Here is a 23,330-nt window from a genome sequence, read left to right as displayed (position 1 = left end):
GATGGATGATAGATGATGGTTGTGACCTGAATAGATGGCTCGGGGCCGGTCAGATGACTTCCTCAGCAGGAGAAGTAATGAGGAGAGGGCACAGGATTACCGCTCCATCATTCTGTGTTTATAGAAGCCTTACAGGGCCCACAAAATAAATAGCACAGCAGCTATAGCTGGGTATAAATCTCACGTACTGTGCTGTTGTTTGTCCATGTGGTTGAATGGTATGTGTTTGAGAAGTGATGCCTTTTGTCTTTTCTTTTCTTTTCTTTTCTTTTCTTTTCTTTTCTTTTTGATGACAACAAAAAAAGGGACTGAGGATTTTTTATATATCTCATCGTCTCACATTGAACCCTTTGGGTGCTGTGTTTGTGTGTTCATGTGTTGACTTGTGTTTCTTTGGTTGCTCGGTGTCAGAGGGTATGGGGGTGGTTTCACATCCTTAGGGAAAACTGAACAAGCTGAATGGTCAGACAAGGTTATACCAGCAGTTCTAAGTGAGTGGAGACACATAAACATGCTTCGTTTCAAACACTCACACCATGCATTGGTGCCTTGAGAACAATACAAACCAGAGGAACTTGCTAGGAGTAAGAGTTTCCCTACAACGCTGGTCTGGGAGCGGCTTCCTCTATAAATCCCAGAGTGCAACCGGTTGAAGGATGATGCATCGATCTGACACACAGTCGTCATACGCTCCTGCGCTGATTGATGTGGCCTGGCTCCTTGTTCTGTGAGTGTCTGCTCCAGTCTCTCGACACTATGTCAAGGGAGGTCTCAAAAAAAAAGAGTGCGACGGGCTAAGGGATGCTCAGGAGGGGGGAGTAGAGCAGATGAAGGTCAGAGTAACGCAGAGTGTAAGGTGAGAAAAGGGCTAAAGGGGGAAGATGAAGCACAAGGAAAGATAAGACAAGTGAATGTGAGCAGGCTGCCAAAAGTACTTCATGTCTTTGTGCTAGACAAGGGGAGGTTGGGTGTATGTGTGTGTGTGTGTGTGCGAGTGTGTGTGTGTGTGTGTTTGAAGAATGTCTAGGGGTGGATACTGATGGCTGTGAGGGAGGGTGAGTATTGGGGAGTGGGAACAGATTTGGGGAGGGCTGGCCAGCTGAATCCTGGTGGGGAGTGGCAAGAGTAAGCTGGCACTGCGGAGGCGGGCATATGGAGGGCAGGTTGGCACTTTGGCTGCCACCGGAGTGTGCACCTGCCGGCAGGGGGAGACTCTGCCAAAAGGAAGGGAGGGTGAGCAAGAGAGAAAGAGAGGCGGGGTGTGGTATGTGGCAGTGAAGCTGAGTTTGGGGCTGCTGGAAATGGTCTCTTTAAGATTTTGGATAGTAATGAGGAGTCCAAGTGTACCCTCTTATAATCAAGATGCGCATGCGAGCGCAAATGTTTACTCACTCTGCAACCCTTCAAACCTCTAACAGACACATAACACTCACACATGCGCGCACACAGAGTTGTTTAACTCACCCTCTGTCTAAAATAAACACTTGCTCCTCGCTTCACCCGGTTTGTCTAAATCCATCAGTCAGATGCACTAAGTGTCTCTCCTGGTAGAAGAACAAATAAACATTGTTGATAATCAGGATAGCATTTAAACTCTTCACTACATACGCTACAACACACCTCCTAATTGGACTCAACTGTTTTGCTGCTAACTAGCTGCTAATTAGATCAGTGTATTCCTCTCACTCCCTCTCTCCCTATTTTCCTCTGTCATTATCGGCTGTGAACAAAACACTTCCAAGAGGTTTACTAAAAAGTAGCATTACTCCTTCAGGTACTGGAAAGCAAGGAGATTGATTTTGTCATTATAGACGTCAGTGGATCAAAATTGGACATATATAACGTGGTGAACAGAAATTGTTTGCGCAGATATGCATTTCCCATGTATTTGAGCGTTTATTAATCAGGGTGTTTGTGTTTTGGCTGCTCAACACCGACACATATGCAAGAGCCAAAAGGCAGTGCCCTTGTTAAGCCGCTGTCAGAGAGGGTTTGTAACAGCTCACTGGAGCCCATCTTTATCCTAATACACATATACATGTGCACATAAATCATTTCATGCTGGTGTTGGTGCAGTCATGTAGTATTTTATATATCATAAGTGTCCATTAACCAAAAAAAAAAAAAAAAAAAAAAAAAAATTAGAAGAGGTGTTTGCATGTGTATGTGGGTGTCCACAAGCCTGTGCTGTAGGTGGATGGTGAAGGGGCAGTGACTCTGTGCTCTGGTTTTAGCCTTGGCCGCAGATACAAGTGTTTGGACTGCCATGTTTTCCTCTGATCTGCCTCCTCTCTTTCATCAAGAAAACCACAGAGAGCAGGGCAGAGGGAGACGAAGCGGTTTAAAGGCTGGCAGCAACACCATGGCCTTGAGGTGTTATCTCTGCCCCTCACCGTGCTGGAGAGAGTGTGGCTCGGATGCAGCTAGAGAGAGAGAGAGGGGGAGAAAGGGATTGTGGGAGTGATTTCCGTGCAGCCCACTTCTCCTTTTTTTTTTCCCCTCCCTGTGTGGGGCAGTATGGTTAGCAGATGGTCTTGTTACCAGCAAAATGGGAATGAACGCTGTAAAATTTGCTTGTGTTAATTTCTCGTCCCCCAGGTGAGACGTCAAGCACTCACATACGCAGACAAGTACGCTCACACATTTACACACACATCGCAGATACACTTGCATGCGTGGCCTTGCCCTGCTGGCTTTAAACACACACCATCTGCATGCAAAGAAAGTGTGTCGGAGGAGTGTGAAGCGTGTGCTTGGCTTAAGGAATGTGTTTCCAATGTTCATAGCCATAGCTTATGTTGCTTTGGAATGTAAAGTGTTACCAAACACTCATGTATCAGTCATCAGTAACCCAGTTGTCCAAAGACAGTGGGTGTTTTGAGGGCAGACTGACAGAGCTGAAAGGAGGGCTGAATTGGCAATTAGAGGCAAAAGGAAGCAAGGGAATCTGTGCTAACAGGGAGGAGGAGATGGCATGTTCATCCACAGATGAAGACTAAATCCTTTCATTCCCTCCTCATCTTCCCTCCCTCCTTTCCCTGCTTGCTTAGCAGTGAGATGAGAGCTTGTGCTTTGTAACGTCTGCTTCTCCATGTTTATGTGTATCAAGGATCCGTGCTAGTCCATAGCTTATCCCTCTGAGTGTGTGTGTTCTGCAAGGATAGAAGCGCCTTAGCCTTCCTTATCGTCTTATAGTAGGGTGCTCACTTTTGCTGTTTGAACCCCAGGGAGAAAGAAAGTAATGGAGGGAAGGGAGAAAAACATGCCTACATAAATTGTAAAGTAATAATCTTAACATTCACTTGCTATGATTCAAAAACACCATTTAGAGGCGTGCTTGTTTTTCTTTGTGAAAGCACTCATAGCTGGCCTTACAGCAGCGGGACATGATGATTGGTGCTCCAGCATAGCCCTTGTGTCTCTTTATAAAGCACAATAAAGGGTTGATATGACTATCCACTAAGTTAATTCAGTGTCTCAAAGGGAGACGTAAGGAAAGCAAACTGGTAGAGGTAGATGCTAATAGGCCTTCAATATTCAGTGAAATAATAAGAGGTGGTAAAGAGTGAGGGAAAGAGCAAGCAGAAAGAAATTTGTCTTTTATTACCTCTGTCTTCGACTATAACATCTTTAATTTACCGAGAAAAGGCTGCAACACCTGCACGCAGCGTGTTCAGTGGATGATCGCTGGTAGTCTTGATCTTTCCCTGCCCTTGTGAAATTGAATGCAGATGCACTTGCCTCGGAGCTCTGCTACCCTGCTAACATTGCTACATACGGGGAGAGGGAACGGCAAAATATGTGGGAACTGATGATACTGCACTGCGCTTTGGATCAACTCTAATGTCATATGTTCCACTCATATATATGTACAGCACGCACACCAGTGTATCTGTGGTGTTAATATGAAACCACTATGCCACCTACACAGTCCTTGTAAATGAATGAAGTGAAGAGGCTCCATGCGAATACAAGATTCAGAACACATATGTTCACCTTGAAAGCACAGAACACTCTTATGTACATTATGCTCATAACATAGCAACCGCATGTCCTGCCTCACTGTTAAGGCGCACAAATCAGTGGCTGGAGATGTTCCACAAATCCTGTTGCTCTTTAACTACTGTGGTAGCTTTCAGGTCTTGGTTGAGTCCTTGATGTGTGCAGAAGAGGGATGATGAGCTTAATGCAGTCTGTCTGTGTCCCAGACGTGACCACCACATTAATACAGTGCTAATACAATGCTCTGTCTGCTGCATGCTAATAAAGTGCGAACCTCTTTCTCACGCTCTCTCATTTCCTCATGTACTAAGTCTATTGTGTGAGACAAATGAGACAGGTGAGAGAAGACAGACTCCTATAGGCTGACTGAACTTAATCCGTCATCTGCCACGAAACACCATTATCATGTTTGCATTTTCTTATCCAGTTTGCTGGGAGAATGAGAATTACAGCAGTACACGTATCCGCACAGGAGTGCTTTGCCTAGCATTATGAAAACAAGACTAGGCTTTCTTGAACTTTAACACTTTGCTATCTGGTATCAATACTTGTTTTAGATATATACAAGAGAGGAAACCGGAGAGAAGCACGAGCAGTTCTTGCTCCAGCTATTACCTAAACTTTTTGAGGAGGTGCATCTCAGCTGCGATGGGAGCCTCCAGAACACCTTGAGTGAGAATCGTGATTTGACTTTAACGCTTGGAAGACCTTGACATTTGGTCCATTGAGGGTGGGGGAAAAAGGCCTCTGACCACCTCACACCAAGCACAACCACATCTCAGACTGAATGGATAAACAAGGGCACTTCAAAGCAGCTCAGCGGCCGTGCCAGCAGGCCTGAGAGGAGAAGCGAGAGGGAGGGAGGAACTGCAATACTGGAATGAATCAGGCAGGAGGGAGGGAGTGGAGGGATGTGTAAGCATGACTGGTATTAATGGCCTAATAATGTATTTGGCTGTTTTGGCAGTTGTGAAAAGGGTGAAGGGGACGGAGGCCAGAGGAAAAGGGGTTGACAGCATGTCACAGCTGGTTAAAAGCGAACTGGGAGCAGAGAGAAAGGCCTTGTTTGCTGGGCTAAATGCTGTAAATAACATCAGAGAGTGCAGCTAAATGGAAATCAATGCAATTACCCTATTAGCATGGGCTTGAACTCACCCTGGCTTTTGCCAAATCGCTCTCCCTTTATTCATTTCCTGTACATTTACTGCTCTGTATATCATAGCATACTATACATTTGTGGACATGTACGCTGTAAAAAATCTGAGAAAAAGCACTTAAAAACTTAGCAGCATGTTTATGTTAGGATCATTCAAGTGAACATGCTGGTTTGCCTCTGCTAACACCACTATAGGCATTTTGTTTAGATTTGCATAACCCCCTTAATCACCTCTATTTGTATACCTAACAATTGCAGGGGGAGATTATGCTGTTAAGTGGTAAGTCATAATTAGATAAATAACTGGTTTGGCTTTCATCATCCCTGTGCCATCTGTTTGAGGGTACACGAGTTTACAGGGGTGGGTGAGAGGAAAGGGGAGTGGGTGCGTGCAAGAGGGTGGGGATAATGAAAAAAGATCCAGGCTTTTAGTGGGTTATATTGCTTTTAAAAAGTGATACACAAGTCACAAAAGAATTTGTAATTAGACAGAGGGCTCGCACTCTTCTGTAATTCAAATGGGCCATATTTCCTATACATAATTCTTACATTTAAATCCTTACAAACTAAAAGGAAGGGGTCATTTCAAACTCAGTGACACATCAAAGCTCCGAATAAAGTATTCTGAGCTAAAAGCTCTATATCACTGTTTTGTGGTTTTTTTTTCTTATTGTATTGCAACCTACAGTGCTATAGTACCAGTGATTGCTGTGTTGTCTGCTAGAATGCATTTGCATAAATTTACAAGATGCTAGTTCATGTTTGTATATGTAAAAAGGGCTCAGACACAATTCTTCACTGTGCACCTCTTCTATCTTCCTATTTATTAATTATTATTTCCTCTTGCTTTCATCACTGAAACACACAAGCACATCTGCTGCTGCCTGACATGCATGCATGTCTCCATCTGTACTGATCCCAACTCTTTCCTTTCCACACTTTCTATTTGGATGCTCCCCCCGCCCTCTCTCTGTAACCCCCTCCCCCTCTATTATTCCCTTCTGCTGTAAATATCACAGTAAAATGGTAATTTCTTTAACCTGGTGTTTTGCCTTCATCCTTCTCTTTTTGTTGCTTTCTCACTTTATCATAAAATAAATATTCTGGTACCTCTGTCTGCTGCCAAATTGAAAGGAACAGGCAGTGAGCCTTCATATCTACAATAACAGTGAGGTGGGAACAATTTGATCTAATTAGCAGCTGAGGTATTACCCATAAACATTCAGCTCTTATTAACTTCTGCTGCATTTAGAGCAGGGCCTGCATCCTGCTCTATAAGAAATGGAGGTATACTAAGTATAGAAATACATATTCACATAATTCTATGAACATATACACTATATGTTTTTGCTTGTCTGGTTTGTGTGGGCAGTGTGCATAAGGGTTTAAGGTGTCTGTGTGCTCTCAACATTCAAAATGACAGCTGACAATTAGCTTATGCCAGTGTGGTTAATAGAGGAGTGTACATTGTTAATTATATCACAGCAGAGGGGTGGGAAGGTGGAATATATTTGAATAATTGGAGAATGATATAACAGCAGGCTTTTAAATTCCTTTGCCCTTTTGCATATTTAATGAAAGGTGTGTGTGCATGTGTATGTCCACCCAGACCTGGGGGCCTGTCTAACATCCATAAAGATAAACCACACAAGAGTGCACGGGTTACTGCACATGTAGAAAGTCACACACATTTAGAACCCCCCTCCCACACACGCAGGCACATCATCCGTCTCTGTTCCTCATACACACACACCGCAAAAGAGAGGCTTGAGAAACGGAGGGTATGTCTGAGTGGTGCGCTCGTGCCTGGTTTTCCAGATCAATGATGTGTGGCTGGGTGATCGATGTGAGGGCTTAGCGGAGTGGAGAGAGCTAATGGGCAGGTCAGTGGCTTAGACACATCCTGGCTCCCCCTGCCTATTACCACTTCGTCTGTTAATAGGCCTCACCACACTCCCCTGTTGCTCACACACACACATACACAGACACCCAGAGAGAAGGGGAGTGAGGAGAGAACACAGCAGAGCATGCTCGCGCTACACACCGCCTCCCTACTTCCTGTTTGAATTGATGTCTCTTCCACATATAGAAATGCATTCGTTAGTGTTCACTAATTTATTTCGCTGTCTTTTCTACTGTGCGTTAACAGTGAGCCTTTGGAACCACAGCATGCTGCGTGCATGGGTGTATGATAAGGGGCGGAGCAGATAAGCAGAATATTTACAGCCATGTAAAGTAAACGTAAAAGAGATTACTGTGCACCCCTCCCCTAATCTCATTAAAGTCTTCTCCAGCACACACAGGCCTAAAGACGGTTCTTCCCTTGCATTTCTAATTGACAAATGTGTATGCATAAGTGGCAGTATTTTGTTATGAGGCCAGGGTCTGGGTTAGGCAAGGTAAGCAAAAATCAGCTGGGCCTATATCACTAATTAAATGGTGTAGGTCCTCATGGATTCATTCAGATGTACCCCAGCAGTGACTTGAGCCATATATAGAAATTTGCCTCATCCTCAAGATTGGAGAGTCAATCAAGTTACGCATAATGCATGATGTCAGAGTTTTCTAACTACAACAGCAGATTTTTTTTTTTCTCATGTTATTGCGTTTCAGGACATTCTCATTCTTTTAATTTGGTTGGAGGGTTTTTTGTTTTTTTTTTCCATGTTTTTATGACATTGCTTCCAAGACTGGTTGATCAGCTATACATAGCACAGCCTACATTAATATGTCATAACATTCATGCAGTTTAGACTTGTGCTGTCTGAAAGTTAGTTAAGCCATTTTTAAAATGCAGGCAAAAGAAGAAATATGCAACAGTGTACTTTTAAAAAATTTACTTTTTCACAATATGATATTGTCACCCTCCTAAAATAATGCCCTAAGTCATTTTTTCAGGTTTTTCAGAAAACACAAAAAACATGAACTAAATGTTGAAAATATGATGATTTAGGTTCCACAATTTCGTTTCATCTTGTATTAACTGCATCATATTGTTCACTCCATATATCTTTATCTATATAAATAAATTTACTCCCTCAAGGTCTACACTTTGGATTACAGAAAAAACAAACAAATCTTAAATCAATAAAGCTTCTACTCACAGAGGGGAACTCACTATTCTGTTCATTAATTTGCCTAAAAAAATCATTTACATGTAATTTGCAAATTGTTGAAATGATGTTATAGAGCAACCAATCGTTCAATTAATCAAGAAAATAATTACTTGGTAAAATAATCATTAGTTGCTGCTGTCTACTTTCTTTCTGCTTTTGTGGTAACACAGTGATGATAGCAGGTCAGTAACTGAGGAAAATAATGCGGGACATGCTGTTTTTCTCCCTTTTCCTGTCTGTCATTCCATCCATCACTCTCTCTTTCTTGCCTAACATGTCACTGACTGAAAGACCCCTTCTGTCTTCACTGTGGCATCTGATCTGCATGTTAATTACATCTCTCACCTTAATTTAATATCTAGCTTAGAAGAATGTGGAACACACACCCCAGAGGTATAGCATATGCCCTGCAGCCCTCACTCGCACAGGCACATATGCTCGTACATGCACGGACATATGCAAAGCCTGATGATTTTCTCCTGCATCTTTTGTGCTTGCTGAGATTGCTGGTTCGCTAAGGTTTTGTGTGGGTGATGGAGGTAGGAGGCGAAGCCTAGTATAGTCTGGATATTAAGCTCAGTGTAAAAGGGGACCCAGGCACAGTGTCCACAGGGGTTGCTGAAGTCTTTTCCAACCCGTCCACTCTGACTGTGTCTCCCTATGGCGAAGTCTAAAAGAGCTGCCACTTGTCGTCAGCTTGATGGAGGCGAAGCAGGAGGTGGGAGGAGTCTGTGCCGCTTGTCATTGAGAGGACTGAGGGAGTTCAAAAAGGAGGTGAAGAAACATTTTTTTTTTTTTTTCAGATGCTGAAGGGAAGGAAAGCGTGCACGCATTTTTTAGTGGTAGGCAGTTCTTTGATCAGACGCCGCTCTTCACCAAACATATGCATACAGGCAGGCACTTTACTATGTAGACAAGAGGTGAAGTGAGAGTTCACAAAGGTGTGTGATTCCATCATAGCTCTAATAATTACTACCAAAATTATGGCAACCTTACTGGCATACTCACACATGTTCAGACACACACACACACACACACACTTGATCCCTTTCTCAGCCATGCAACAAGGCTGTGTCTCTTGTGGCTGATAGATTGTAATGAATGTAACAGCAGTCAGATCCTTCAAAAGCCTCTCAAAAGCTTAAGCCCCTTTATTAAATTAAGCTAACGATGCCTAAGGCCAGGTCTGCTGCTGAGAGAGTGAGAGAGAGACAGACAGAGGCAGAGAGGGAGAAAGCAAAATGGGGAGCCGGAGAGAGGAGAACAGGAGAAGTAGTGCATAGGAAAGTAAAGGCTGTAGAGAAAATGTGGAGGTGGAGGAGGCGATGTTAGGAGCGAGTATGTGAACTGGCAAGTAGTCTGATCAGTGAGGGATGGTAGGAATGGTGGATGTTTAGTATCAAAGGAAGAAGGTGCAGGAGGTTAAGAAGAAAGGCTGGCGAAAGAGGAAAGGAGGAGAACAGAAATGCCCTGTAGACTCCCACAGTTATACAGCAGTACACCTGCAGCTGGGAGAGACATAGTAATTAAGCAAAGGCTCATTGTGGGAGACCCACAGTGCAAATGTGTATCTTTGAAAGTATTCATGCGCACCAGAAGCTGTCGATAAAAACATAAATGTTTTACCACTTGGTGGAATTTTGAAATGGGGCGAGCATTTTGAAGATGTTTTCACACTCTTTTGGGCACAAGTTAATTACACTGTGTACTAAATGCAGCAGCTTTGTATTAACATGCAGTGGATCGGACGGAAGCACTATAAAAGCTGAATTTCCAGCTTGTGCATATGTAAAATCCTGTAGTTTCCTAAACTGTGAATCTAAATGAGCCTCTGTATGTCTCTAATAGGTTGGCCTGTGACTAAAAGCATTATTAAGAAACTGTTTTTCTTTACAAATGTATTAAATGATGCATTTGTTCTCTCACTGATTATTGCAGTCACACTGAGGTATCTGGTTCTTATTACAGAACAAAATATTTATGAATATAATTGTGATGCCAGAGATTATTTTCTAATAATGACTCATTCATTCCTAATAGCAGACTAATCACCAGAAATTACTAGACTAATAGCTCGTAAGTGATTACTGATTTAAAAGAAAACAAAAAAACGTAAAAATATCAATTGACTAAACATTTATGACTCAGCAAATACATATTTAATGCCCAAATGTCTATTTGACTAATTAAACAGAAGAGGGGATCCTTACAGTGTCTACAGAGCTGTCACATGAACAGACAGCAGGCACATCAAAGGCTGAAGTCTCCATGCTGCATTGTTAGGCAGGATACCTCGGCTACCTGCTCTCGCACTTCCTCTTACAGGTCAAATAGAGGCGAAGGATACACTATCACTTGGATGAAAGACGTGACATGTGGTGCCCAAATGCACGCGCGCACGCATGTGTGGGGTGGGGTGTCATGCTGCCTGACTGAGCACCCTGTGTGTGATGGGTTATTGCTTTTGTCTGTTGTGCTGTGCCGTTTATCAGCACACAGAAATGAGCTTCGGGCAGGAGACATACAATGCGGAATTAAGCTTGCATTTGATCCAGTGCATCCCGCAATTAGCAGTGTACACTACAATGTACAAAAGGGGCCTCAAACCTCTCCCCTCCCCAGCCATCACCTGCTTAATCCTTAGTTTCATCCTTGGCATCGTGAGAACACCCTGTCTTTACTGTTTACACGTATGGCTTTGATTTTACAGCCTGTGCAGTCGCTGGTATCTAATCCACAGTAAAACCATTGATAAGCCAGACGGGGTAAAGGCTTTTAGCCGAGGCTTCTGTGTGCTTTTTGTGGTCGGCTGTCCCCTTGTGGACACTTGCTGGAATTACTGTCATTTTTAAAATTACCTACTGTACATTGTTATCATACAAAACAAATGAGCAGTGATATCTGAGTATATGATTACATTTAAGATTGATATAGCTGAAGTCAAGGTGTTTCGTGAGTACCCATGACCACGATAATACAGTATCATATACTGTTGTAAGTAAGCTAATAAAGTAATACAATGATAATAGATATTGTATACACATACACACATACATAATCCATCCATCCCTTTTCTTCCGTTTACCCAATTCAGGATCGCCGGGGTGGGAGAGGGGAGGGGGGTCTGGAGCCTCTCCCTGCTGCCATAGGGTGAAAGGTGGGGAACACCCTGGGCAGGTTACATACTACATACGAAATGAAAATTGAAATAATTCGTTTTAATTGAACAGGAAGTAGTCTTAACTGTCTGCATCCTGGTCAGGACTCTAACGTGCGTTGTTATCCCACTGGGATGACTATGCGAGGTCAGCCCTGTTGACTGGGGGGGCGTGACGGGGAGGGAGCAGGTGCTTCTACCCCCGCCCCCCTCCGACTTGCCAGTCTTTCTGTGTACTGTGGTCCGGCCCCCGCCGGGGAGGAAGCTCCACCTCTCGGCTCCCGGCAGCCGGCCGCCTCTCTCCGGCTCTCTGCTCTGCTGTGCTCCGTCGCTGTGGCCTCGCTAGGCGTCGGAGCTTCCTGCGTGACAATAAAAGTGCACAGTCTGTGTTCTCGACGGAGGATGGATCAACGTTTTTACTGTTAACGGAGGGAGATTTTTTTTTTTTTTTTTGTACCGATTTATAAACACTGGACTAGCCCATACTTGTTTGCGGTGAGTGATTTTGTGTAAATCTGTTTTTAGACCTGGGGGTTGTTTGTGTAAAAACGAGCGAGCATACGGCGAGGGTTTGTTGAGGAAGTCGTTACTATATCGAGGAAACGGGTGCTAGTTTTATAATTTTTTTTCGAAGGTCGGTGCCGAGTCCGTGTGTGTCTATGTGTGTGTGTGTGTGTGTGTGTGTGTGTGTGAGTGTGTGTGTGGCCTTCGCGGGTGTGCGCGCGCGTGCTTTTGTGTGTGCGTGCTAATGTGTGAAAAAGACAAGAGAGAGTCAGTGCAACAGAAAGAGAAAGAAAGGAGTCACTCCGGTGCGCTCACGCGGCCATTTAGGCTTTAATATCAGTCAGTAGTTATGTGCCCTTGCCCAGTTGTTCAGGACTTTAATATAATCGTGTTTTAAAGTGCACATTACCTCCAAAGTCTGAAAAGAATAGCAGGCGACCCCCACCCCCTCAAATGAACTTCTTGTAACATTGTTACCGATTCACTGTTGTTATTAGCCCATTAAAGCGCAGCCTAAGGTTCTCGAGTTAAGCCATTTACGTTCTCTTTGGACCCTTTTGACACAGACTCTTTAGCCTGCTTAAGACTGTATTGAATTGAATTAAATCGTAGGTTAGGTTAGCTCCTTCACAGCTGTTATCTTTTCTGTGTTCCTTCTGGGGGCATTTCCTCTAAATGTGACTGTTACACATCTTGAACATTTTGGTTCTCTCGGGCTGGAGGATCTGACCGTGTGTGTGTGTGTGTGTGTGTGTGTGTGTGTGTGTGTGTGTGTGTGTGTGTGTGTGTGTGTGTGTGTGTGTGTGTACGTACGCACTCGTGCGCGTGGCAGGTGGACCGTCTTGAATCACCTCCCACGCGCTCCTTCACTTCTCTTTTGGCCCATAGCTGCTTCTGCAGGGAACGCACACAAACAGACGCGCCGCTCTTTACGCTCGTCACACTCGTCACACAACCTGGGTTTAAAACACGGCCTACAAACACAGCGGTGAAGCAACAGGCTTTACTGCACACATTGTGCGGCGGGTTGAGTTTATCTGTAGCCAGAAGGAGCCTTGTTGTGTGTTTTAACTGCTGCTGATAAGGTTTTGCCATAACTGCAAGAGCAGGGAATTAGAGCCTTGGGGGGGGGGGGGTTATAGTTTTTATAGTGACTGTCCTCCTGCTGTCTTTAATAGCTGCTGACTGGTGGTGGAGATAGGTATCCCTCTGTCATGACACTGCTGTCATTTCTGGCATAATTCTGTGACGTTTAATTCATTACTTATTATAACTGGCATGAGTACAGCCTGGCTTCCCGCACAAGAAGAGCCAGAAATGGCTTACAGCAGGGGAAAGCACAAAAAAGCAAGCTATTAGACAATTAAAGGTTAATGAGGGGACACATCAGTTGACACTAGAATACAAAAGGAAATGCTGTTGTTCCCGGTATTTTGCTTATCATTCATGCTTCATGTAGAGTACACAAAATAATAGTGTAACTGTATTTTACGGTTGTCAGTCGCTGTGTATGTGTCAAAATATTGATCCAGATTATGCCATATGCCAGATATGTGTGCTGCCTAGGTGCTTTTATGATTTATCTTAAGGTTCAGTTAATGTGAGCCTATAGCTGACATCTTTACCTCTGATGGCCAGTGTCACCACTTCACTAATACATCTTTCATACGGGAAATCCTCCTCATGAACATATGCTCAACCTGTCATTTGGCCAGTTCGTATTAGACTGCTGTCACAGTTTCAGCTCTCGCTGCCTCTGATAATATGCCTTTCAGCACAATATATTTGAATCGACCATTCTTAATCACAAAATGTTTTGAAGATGTATGCTTTTATCTTCGAGTGTAACATCGAGGGTATAGACAGATTATTAAGTTGTCATGTGAATTTATCTACATTTGCACCCACACTACACCAATGTTTTAGGTCCCCTACGAGAATAATCTTGGAAACAATGATGCAGACTGCTACTTTTATTATCTGATGGGTATTATCAGCCACAAAAATTAATCCAAAACATTCTAGCTAGGTCACCATACTTTTTGTCGCTTTGTTTTTTCTTTCATGGGTACTCCTCTCTCACTGTAATGGCTTCTGATATGTTGCCATATTTGCTTTGCGACAATTCTCAACCTATGTTTTCGGCCCCCGTGATTGTTGCACGTTTTTCTTTTGTTATCAGTTTGTAAATAAGGAGTTGTGCTCCTTATTTACAAATGAGTAATGCTCATTTGGACAGACCTGATCTTCATTTCAAAACGAACCTCATTCATATGGATGTAGACAGAGAGCAGACTGAACGATGTCCCGTGTTTTCTCCCGACTACGAAACCTGTCCTTCAGCTGGCGAGAGAATCTAATCTCGCCTTTGTTTATTTAGGGATGTCTGTTGTTACAGTGGGACTGCAAATTGTGCACTTTTAAAATAAAGCCCCAAGTAGTGATTTCACAGAGACAATTATGAGGGTTTTTACTGTCATGTCTCTATTTGATTCCAATGGCCAGAACAGCGATCAAAAACTGCATAGAGGTCACTGTAATGGGTGTTCAGACATGCAAGACATGGATGTGCAGGCTTGGCACTTTGATATTCATGTATAATTTTCCAACTCTACTTCCAAAAACTGAAGTATTTTCAGCTCCTCTTTGTTTGAAAAAGTAGATGGAGGCTGCAGTTGGGATTATTTCATACTTAAGGTGGTTAAAAATGTGGCTGCTGCTTAAATGTACCTGTTGTTTTTAATTTTTATATAAAAATAAAAACAACTTATAAGACATTGTGACGGCTGTTTTGTGCATTAATAGTTTTTGCCTGTCTACTTGATACTGTTTACACACTGTTTACACAGACACCACTTTACACTGTATGCATTATCATTAAGTAAAAAGAAGTATGCATACTTAAATTTAACCATAATGCAACTTCTCTATGTGATGCAATTTGTTCCCTCATCTGGCAAACAGCTACTGTGCCTGGCCTAGTTTGGGAGAACGAGCACCTGCTGATAATGAAGATTTTCTGCTTGTTTTAAATGAGGTATTGAGCACCTCGTGCAATAATTAACAAAAACTTTGTCCGGTAACATTCTGAGACACTAAAAAGTGTTTGTCTACCAAATTTCATGAAAATGAAGTCTTAGCAAGATATGATATGCTAAGAAACAGGAACACATATAGCCTCGTTGGCAGAAGTGAGTTAGCTCACTTTGGCTGGATTTATCCTCTCTTGTCACAGACTTACATGTCTCTGATGGTTCAGCACATGATAAGAAGATTACTTATGCAAATCTTGCTCTGAGGAACAGAATTTTTTTTTTCAGTTGTAATCTGCCATTTAAAAGTTCTTGAAGCTTTACACTGTGCGAGCACTTATACGAGGTTGGCATGTTTTCAGGTGTCGTTGTGCTGTTTGTCATCCTGTGGTAGCCTGCAGTGCTGTGAGTGTCTGGGGGCTAGACAGCAGCTGTGTTGAGCAGAGTGTTGGTGACAGTTTGTCTGTGGCAACAGCACCTGGCTCTGTTTAGAGAGTGATTAGGAGAGTCCCAAGCAGCTTCCTGTACTGTTTACACAAGGAGCCTGGAGTTAAAGGTGACCCACTTTGCATTTTCTTATCAACAGCCCACATTGATAGCTTTGAATAGCACAGACTGTAGAGAGGCCTTTGCATGGGTTTACATAGTTCCCAATTACAGAGAATGGGATGTGTTTTACTGGGCGAGGCTTGGCTTTTACTAGCATTACAACAATGTCCTTAGGTGGTATGAAAATGTGGGTGCACACACCACTCTCTTTGTGTGACAGGGCTGGGTTTCTCTGTGGTCTGGCTCTATGCTGGAAGAGAAGACCAATGTAGGGATGCTTTGGAAATTGAGGGTTTTTTCCCCATTTTCTCTACATACCTTCTGTCATGTTTCTTTTCCTTCTCTGTCTTTCCCTCCCCGTGTCTTTGCCCTTCTGTCTTCCTAGCTAGACCTCTCATGGGGCATGTCTTAGATTTTGTAGTGCTAACCTTGGTTTGATGGCTTTTCCCTTTTGGGATGCATAGAGTTGGGGTGTTTGATTGTCTGTCTAAGAATCTCCTATTTGGTGTTTAAAAAAACAGCAGTAAAGGTAAGCTGTAAATGTGATGACCAGTGAAGACAGCTGAACAAACAGGTCATAAAGTATTTATCTGAAGGGAACACAGATGGGATGTTGGGTGAAGGACCAGGCAGACAGACAGTTCCACAGGTAGAGAAAGAAGTAGTAAAATTAGAGAGCCAAAAGCTTCCTGGGTCTGTTATCCTTTTTTCTCAGGCTTATAACTTTTCTTCCTTATTTCCATTAATACAGCTCTGTGTTACTGTGTGTGTGTGTGTGTGTGTGTGTGTGTGTGTGTGTGTGTGTGTGTGTGTGTGTGTGTGTGTGTGTGTGTGTGTAGGTGTGTGTGTGTGTGTGTAGGTGTGTGTGTATACGCTCAGGGTATGAGAGCAAGCCAAACCTGCTCTATAATGTATGCGGGTCTTGTTATCCAGCATTGCTGTTAAACATCACTTAATTTTATTAATATGATAAGTGTGTATGTACGTGAGAGGTTAATACATGCTTTTAAAGATATTAAGGGCTTGTCATACAGCGTGGCGCACTCACACGCCTTGTGACACACCACATTATTATCAGGCTAGACAGTTATTTGTACATAAAAACAAAGGACTTCAGTAACAGTACTAGATCAAGAAGGCTGCACGCAGTTTAAAAACTACCTTATATAAGTGCATTAAAATACATACAGGTTTTACACTGATGGCAAGTAGGTATGACTATGAGCGTTTAAATGAGAATCTTGGCCTCAATTTGTAGACTCAAGTCCTTGTAATGTGGGTTATTCACATTGCATAACGTGTCTTCACGTGGCTTAAAAAATATATTCTATGTAGATCTCAGATATAAGAGGTAAAAATGGCAGCAGGTCATAGGTTGCACCTAGGGTTACTTAATCAGAATACTTTGTTAAACACAGACGTTTATGTCAAGGTATTTTTGATATACATACTCTCTCTTTTATTTTTCAGTACGATACGTTCATCTGTAAGAATGGGTGTTTATCACTGTGACACAAGTTACCTCACTGGATTTTTGCTGCTGTTCACGTATAAGATGCACATATTCTGTGCAGCTTCACCTCAAATTAAACTATGGTTTCTATATAAAAGATGGCCACAATGGCACACATTGGTTTGTAAAGTCCCATTTTGAAGCCTCAACTTGTGTATTTATTTTAAAACTGGGTGTAATGAGTGAGTACATCTGAGAAAAAGAGGACACAGCACGCTCATACAATGGCTATTTATCAACCTCAGTGTGGCCACATACTAAATCATATCCTGCTTTATCATCTGTATTATTCTGTATGGGACCATAACTTACACAATGAACATTATGCTGTTTTAATTGAAATTTGGAAGTAGAGATTGGGAGCATAAAGTTATTAGGAAAGTCTTTAGCTAGGTAATAAATCAAGGGAGAGAAATATGGACTTATATACAGTCTTTAATCTGTGTTTTCTGTTTGCAACCAGAGGGGTGTTTCCTGTACTGGCCATTGGAAGAATGCAGGTTTAAAGCATTTCTGCAGTGGCTTCAGTTTTTAGATCAAGAGGCGCCACTAATCTTTTATACATAGTCTGAGTTTACCATATTTTACTTTACTTAACTGGCAACCCTTATATTCACTTTGAGCTAGCTTGATTGAAGCTTAAATTGTTGCTTTCCCGGTTTAGTCTCACATTTTTCTGGATTTTATTTTTCAAACATCTTGATAGATGCAAGGTGAGTCACACTGCTCTCCACTGCAGTTGAGTCCCATGTTTCGAGAGCCATTTCCTGAACTGCATTGGAGACATGCTGCTTTGGTATCCATCGTGATTTCATTTAGACAACAGAGCGCAGTGTTCAGCTGTGGAGTAATTACCAGCAACTTTGTCACAGTCTCAACTTTGTACTCTGAAGCTTCAGCTTAGATTTGACTGCCTGAGGCTTATGATAAAAAAAGAAAACATTTTCATTCACACAAGCCAGTCTTGCTACATTGAGCAGACCAAACTACCTCTTTTGATTGTATGTATATGTTTGTGTAGCTCATGTTTGCTGCTGTCGTTGTCATACCCCAGGGCCTGATAAGCACTGGCCAAATAAACATAACACAGGCAGCATGAGAGCAGCAGATAAGCGAATCATACACACACTCAATACTGACCATACTTGACTATTGCCCTCACCAAATAGGGCCTCTTTCATTAACCATTTTTTGGTGTGTGTGTGTGTGTGTGTGTGTACCTCAGCACAATTCACATAGTGTGTCTGTCCATCTTGTGCTTTCTCCGGTCACACTATAACCCAGCTTTGTGCTAAGGGCTACTCTTCGACAAAGGCCTTTTCTTCTGCTATCACATCATCATCGCTGTCTGTGTCTGCTTCCACCTCTCTTCAACATGACTGTTTGCCTCTCTTGTTTTCTTCATTTCTGTCTTTTCCTCCGTCTCTGAGATATCTGCTTTATCAGCTGACTGTCATATTGTATGTGTCTGTTTGTTAGCATGTCTCATTGTGTATGAGCACAAGGTCAGATATGTGCCTGAAGAAGTGAAGCAATTTTGTGGCCAAGTGTTTTAATCAGCTCATGGACAGAGCTGCATGCCTGTGTTGGTGGAGGCCACAGTTGCCGTGTTAAACGTGCTTTCACTGAGAATCTAGTTGCCAGCTAGACTTATTTTATCTGGCTGGTATTTGCATAACTAAAAGGGTATCCATTTTGGGAACTGTTCTTTTTGTATTTCTGTTTATATCTAAGTTTCACATCAACCATATGTGTTTCCCTTTGTCGCCGATTGATATGATTTCCACGGGAGGGCACATTATTGCGTGGCTTTCCCAAAGTAATCAATCTCATGAATGTGTGGATTTTGGCAATCAACGCTTTTGCTGCTCCTTGAGGATGTTAAGTTGTTAAGTGACTCTTAAATTTTGAGTAAGATCATTTTGATGTACTCAGCACCAGCACACTTCATTGCTCCTTCAGACATCCTGTGCCACAAAATCTGTGTATCGGTGCGAGCCGATCAGTTTTTTTTTTTTTTTGTTTCCATGCACTGCACCACGGCAAGGACAGATACAGATGTTTACATTTAACAAAAAGTGTTATGAATTTGAACGCCTTACTCCACTTTCAACCCTAACTACAACTAAGAATAATTTCTTCTCATGGAGAATTTTTAAAATTCATATTAAAAAAAAAAAAATGCAAATAATGCAATTTCTAAAACCCAACGTTTAATACATTTAATTAAAAAAAGAGAGAGAACCTAATTTGAGAACCTGGAACTCGAGAAACTGTTGCATGACTGAAATTGTTGAAATAGATGTTGCTAGCTGTTTTTCTTTTAATTAAATAACCAAGTAACAATTGAATAAATGTTTCAGCTCAATCATAAGGTTGTGTAACTGTGTTCTAGCTTTAATCTTAAAGATCCTTAGATATTCTCTGTCCTAACTAGATAGAGCATGCACATGTACTTTTGAAAGAGTTCTCATTCATTTTGCATTCTTTGTGGGCCTAATCTTAAAGCACACATTTCACTGGTCCAGCTAATAACCAAGCAATGCTAAAATTCATTGTAATCCTACCTGAAAATGTTTAATTTTAAATTTAAGCATCGCAAGGGCCATCATGATTTATCTGGATTGACTCTCGGTTGTTGTGAAATATTAAAATCACGTTTTTAATAAATAATTGTTCTACAAATGGTGTACTTGTCAAGTGCTTGAGATAATCAAGGACACCACAAGTCTGAGCTCTCTGGCAAAACCTTGTTTCTGTGGCTGCTCAAAAAAGATTTGGCCATGGTGACATCGGGTTGTCTTATTCCTGCTCGCCTAGAGGAGAGGGGTTCACTCATCAAACCATACAACATCCACACATTTGGACACACATGCACAAGCAGGAACGCACACAATTATACCAATTACAAGATTACAACAGGCCAACTCTCAGCAATAGCTATGGAAAGTCAAGTGGGTGCTGTGTGCATGTCTTTCTCTATGTGTGTCTGCTTGTGTGTGCGGTGGTGCCGCTTGGGAGTCAGGGCCCATGCAGAGCACTTGCAGTGCTAATTAGGCAACCACAACCCAGAAGAGTACATCACAGAGAGAATAGAAAAGAGAGAGAGGATGAAGTGAGGAGTGTATGTAGGGAATCCAGCAAAAAAAAAAAAATCTCCTGAGGAGGCTTGTGGAGGGAGATAAAGAGAGGAGGAGGGAGCAAGCTGAATGATGATAACAACCAAAATATGTTACATGCAATGATGTCCCCAAGCACTGAGAGTATCACAGTTCAGAACAATACAGTTTTTTCAGGTCTGTGGGATATGTGGGCTGTCTTCTTATTTGTGAGTCTTCTGTGTGTCATCTTGTGCGTGTACGCATCCGTTTATGTGGCTAAAGGTACGCTAAAGAACCACACAGGTGCAGAAAAGGCGATTAGCTCCATAGCAGGTTTTTGTCTTCTGGGTTTTGAGTTCATGTGTGGGGGATCTGTGACATTTGTAATGTCGCCCTCCCTTTTTCTGAGCCAATCTGTCACCTTTTTCTATCTCTCTGTAACAGGTGAAGTTGATTAAAAGAGGGAGTTGACAGGACATGGTAATTTCCGAGCTAACAACCTGCATGCTTTCTGCCAAACAGTTGGGCTGGGGCTGAAGCAGGCCCTCTCATCGGGGGAGCAGCAAGGCTGTGTCCCCCTCAGCAAGAGGCTACAGAGGGCACAGCCATACAGACAGCAGCTTGACTCCCGGGGCATCGACCACAAAGAACCAGAAACACAGACAGGAGGCTCTTATGTGTGTTTGTGTGACTGAATGTGTGTCTCTGCATGTGTGTGTTCACACTCTCTAAGCAGCATTGTGAAGCGTAACCAGACTGTTCTGTCATACGCCCACGCTGGTGTCTCCGAGAACACAACTACACACTCCCAAGATGACATGCACACACGTGCACACACAACCACAACCCCAGCCACCCCTACCACAGTCGCTATGTAATTAACAGACAGAGGAAATGGCACTGTTGGGGTGGGTAAGTTGGATACAGAGAGGAGGAGAGGAGAGAAAATCATCTCAGCTCGTGCCTGCCCTCAGGACACACTGTTTCTCTGTGGCGGTGTGTGCGTTGGAGAATTGAAGAGAAGAAGGTGAAGAGAGGGAGAGAGATGCCGGCTGGTCCTTTGAAATCTCTGTGTTTTTGTTGCTGGCTGCTGGCAGGCAGGTTGGGGGTGGGGTGAAAAACAGTGAGTGTAAGAGAGGAAGAGAAGTAGGAGGTGAGGGACGAATAATAAGGTGTTCACACACATACACATTCACATAAACATTCATGTACACAACGTATCCTTTAAAGCCACACAAGGTAGGGGACAGACTGCTCTCTTTGCTTGTTGCACAGAGGTGTGTGTGTGTGTGTGTGTGTGTGTGTGTGTGTGTGTGTGTGTGTGTGTGTGTGTGTGTGTGTGTGTGTGTGTGTGTGTGTGTGTGTGTGTGTTCAGGACAGTGTGAGCAAGCCAGGTCAGAGAGAGATGTACTCTGTTCTCTGCTGTAGCTCTATAATGGAGGCCTGCTGTATAATGACAGCTCAGACACAGGCAATACTCTGTCTCTCTCTCTCTCTTTTGGCTTCTTGATTGATCTCTTGCTCAGCACCCCCCCCCCCTCCACCCTCCTTCTATACCACCATCTCCCCCCCCACCACCTCCCCCCTTCTGTCTTGGTCTTCCTTTTCTTCTTCCGTCTTTCTCCAGTGGAACTGTCGCCTTTGATTCAGCTGCTCTGCAGCCACAGTGCTTCTGTTTCAGGATTTCTCTGATATTAGGTTTTTGTCTTTGGTATGGAGTGAAAGAGATGGCAGCCGTAGGTGTGTGTGCGCCTGTGCAAACACACACACACACACACACACACACATACACACACACACACACACACACCTTGTATAGTGCCTGAGGGTAGACTGCTCTGACATCTCATCTCAGAAGTCAAACAAACTTGGAAGTACCGGAGCAGGTTTATCCTGCTGTGCTCCTGGATAGTCTGTGTATGTGTGAATGTCGAGGTTTATGTTTGTTCACGAGCGAGATTAAAACATACATCTGTTTGCACTGTTAATATCCGGGCCCTGGTGTTCATGTCTGTGAGCATTTACAACCACTCTTAATGTTGTGTCCCCGTTCAAGTGCTTTTGTCTTGTTTTGGAATACCCCCCACCCCAATTGTGTCACAACCTTTGCTGCTTATGGATACATGAGTTTCATTTATAAGTAGCATATCACTCAAAGTGTTGATTTAGTTAGCCACAGAGTTCTGCTTCCTGTTACTATGCTGTCATTTTTAGGCCTGCTTTAGGCACATGATAACTTTGCAGTGGTAGAAGCTATTAGGCTCATATTGCATCCTGTTTGGTTAGGGTGGTTTCATCAAAATTGCTGCTTACTTCATTGCCATTTCGGGAACCCTCCTTTGTTTAATTTCCCTGTTTAGTCTGAAGTTTCTTTCATGTTATACTTCTTACATAGCCTCCTGTCATCCATTTCAGCCCCCTGTTAACACATCTTATGCTACATTGCGCTTCTGTCAACCAGTCACAATGACATGCACTTATCAAGTTGACTCTAAATCCTTCCTCTGTCAGTGTTTGAGCTGCTAAAGCTTTGGTCACACATGCACAGTGCACTCCTGAACCTTTGTAGTAATAACCCAGAAGAGTTACATGTGAGAATGCCATTGTCCACCTGTTGGATCAGGTGGTAAATGGACTTCATTCTTCTAGCTTCCTAGTACAAAATCAGTCTAATATCTGAATGAGCCAGTGTGTGAATAGAGTAGGTAACTGTTTGGAGAATTCACAGTGAGTGAGTGGGCACTGTGTGTCCTGTCTCCTGAGACTCTACTCTGGCGCCACCTCTTATCTAAACCAAAAAACATCTCTCTCTTTTTCTCTCTCTACATATATATTTATATTAGTGAGTAGGGCCTCTGATGCTGACTATTTCCTGTTGTCTGTATGTAAAACAGGCTGACTTTGAAGAAAGTTGAAACTTGTTATTCTTGACTGAAGTTTCGGTGTGAAGGTCTGGTTGATATATGCTTTCCCATTGAGAATTGCCTCCATTTTTGAATAACTCTGCTGAGCAGCTGGGATTAGAACCATAATATAAGAAAAGAAGAATTTTCCACTTATTTTTGGTCAGATGCTTAGTTGATGCTTGCAGCAGGTCCACAAAAACTGAACTAAATGTATGTCACTTACAGTTCAACCATTCCATTCACATCTCGTTCACTGTTCCTTATTTAAATATTTAATACTGGCCTGTTGACTAT

The 23,330-nt window shown here is 42.8% G+C and overlaps 1 protein-coding gene across 3 annotated transcripts in view; it reads left to right on the top strand.

Annotated features, from left to right (window-relative positions):
* The window catches only part of gse1b (Gse1 coiled-coil protein b), a 162,099-nt gene that overhangs the window by 107,582 nt on the left and 31,187 nt on the right, over positions 1 to 23,330 (top strand). Inside the window, exon 1 of one of the 3 annotated variants that reach the window (XM_030719520.1) lies at positions 11,744 to 11,926. The exons of the other annotated variants lie outside the window; for them this stretch is intronic. The gene's annotated coding sequence lies outside the window, so the exon portion shown is untranslated. Of the gene's footprint in view, positions 1 to 11,743; positions 11,927 to 23,330 lie in introns of those variants that run through there. 3 annotated transcript variants of the gene reach the window in all.

The sequence above is a fragment of the Archocentrus centrarchus genome, chromosome 3, assembly GCF_007364275.1.
Source record: "Archocentrus centrarchus isolate MPI-CPG fArcCen1 chromosome 3, fArcCen1, whole genome shotgun sequence".
NCBI classification, from domain to species: domain Eukaryota; kingdom Metazoa; phylum Chordata; class Actinopteri; order Cichliformes; family Cichlidae; genus Archocentrus; species Archocentrus centrarchus.
The sequence above is the reverse complement of the archived record's forward strand: the minus strand, read 5'-3'. Positions and strand labels throughout refer to the sequence as shown.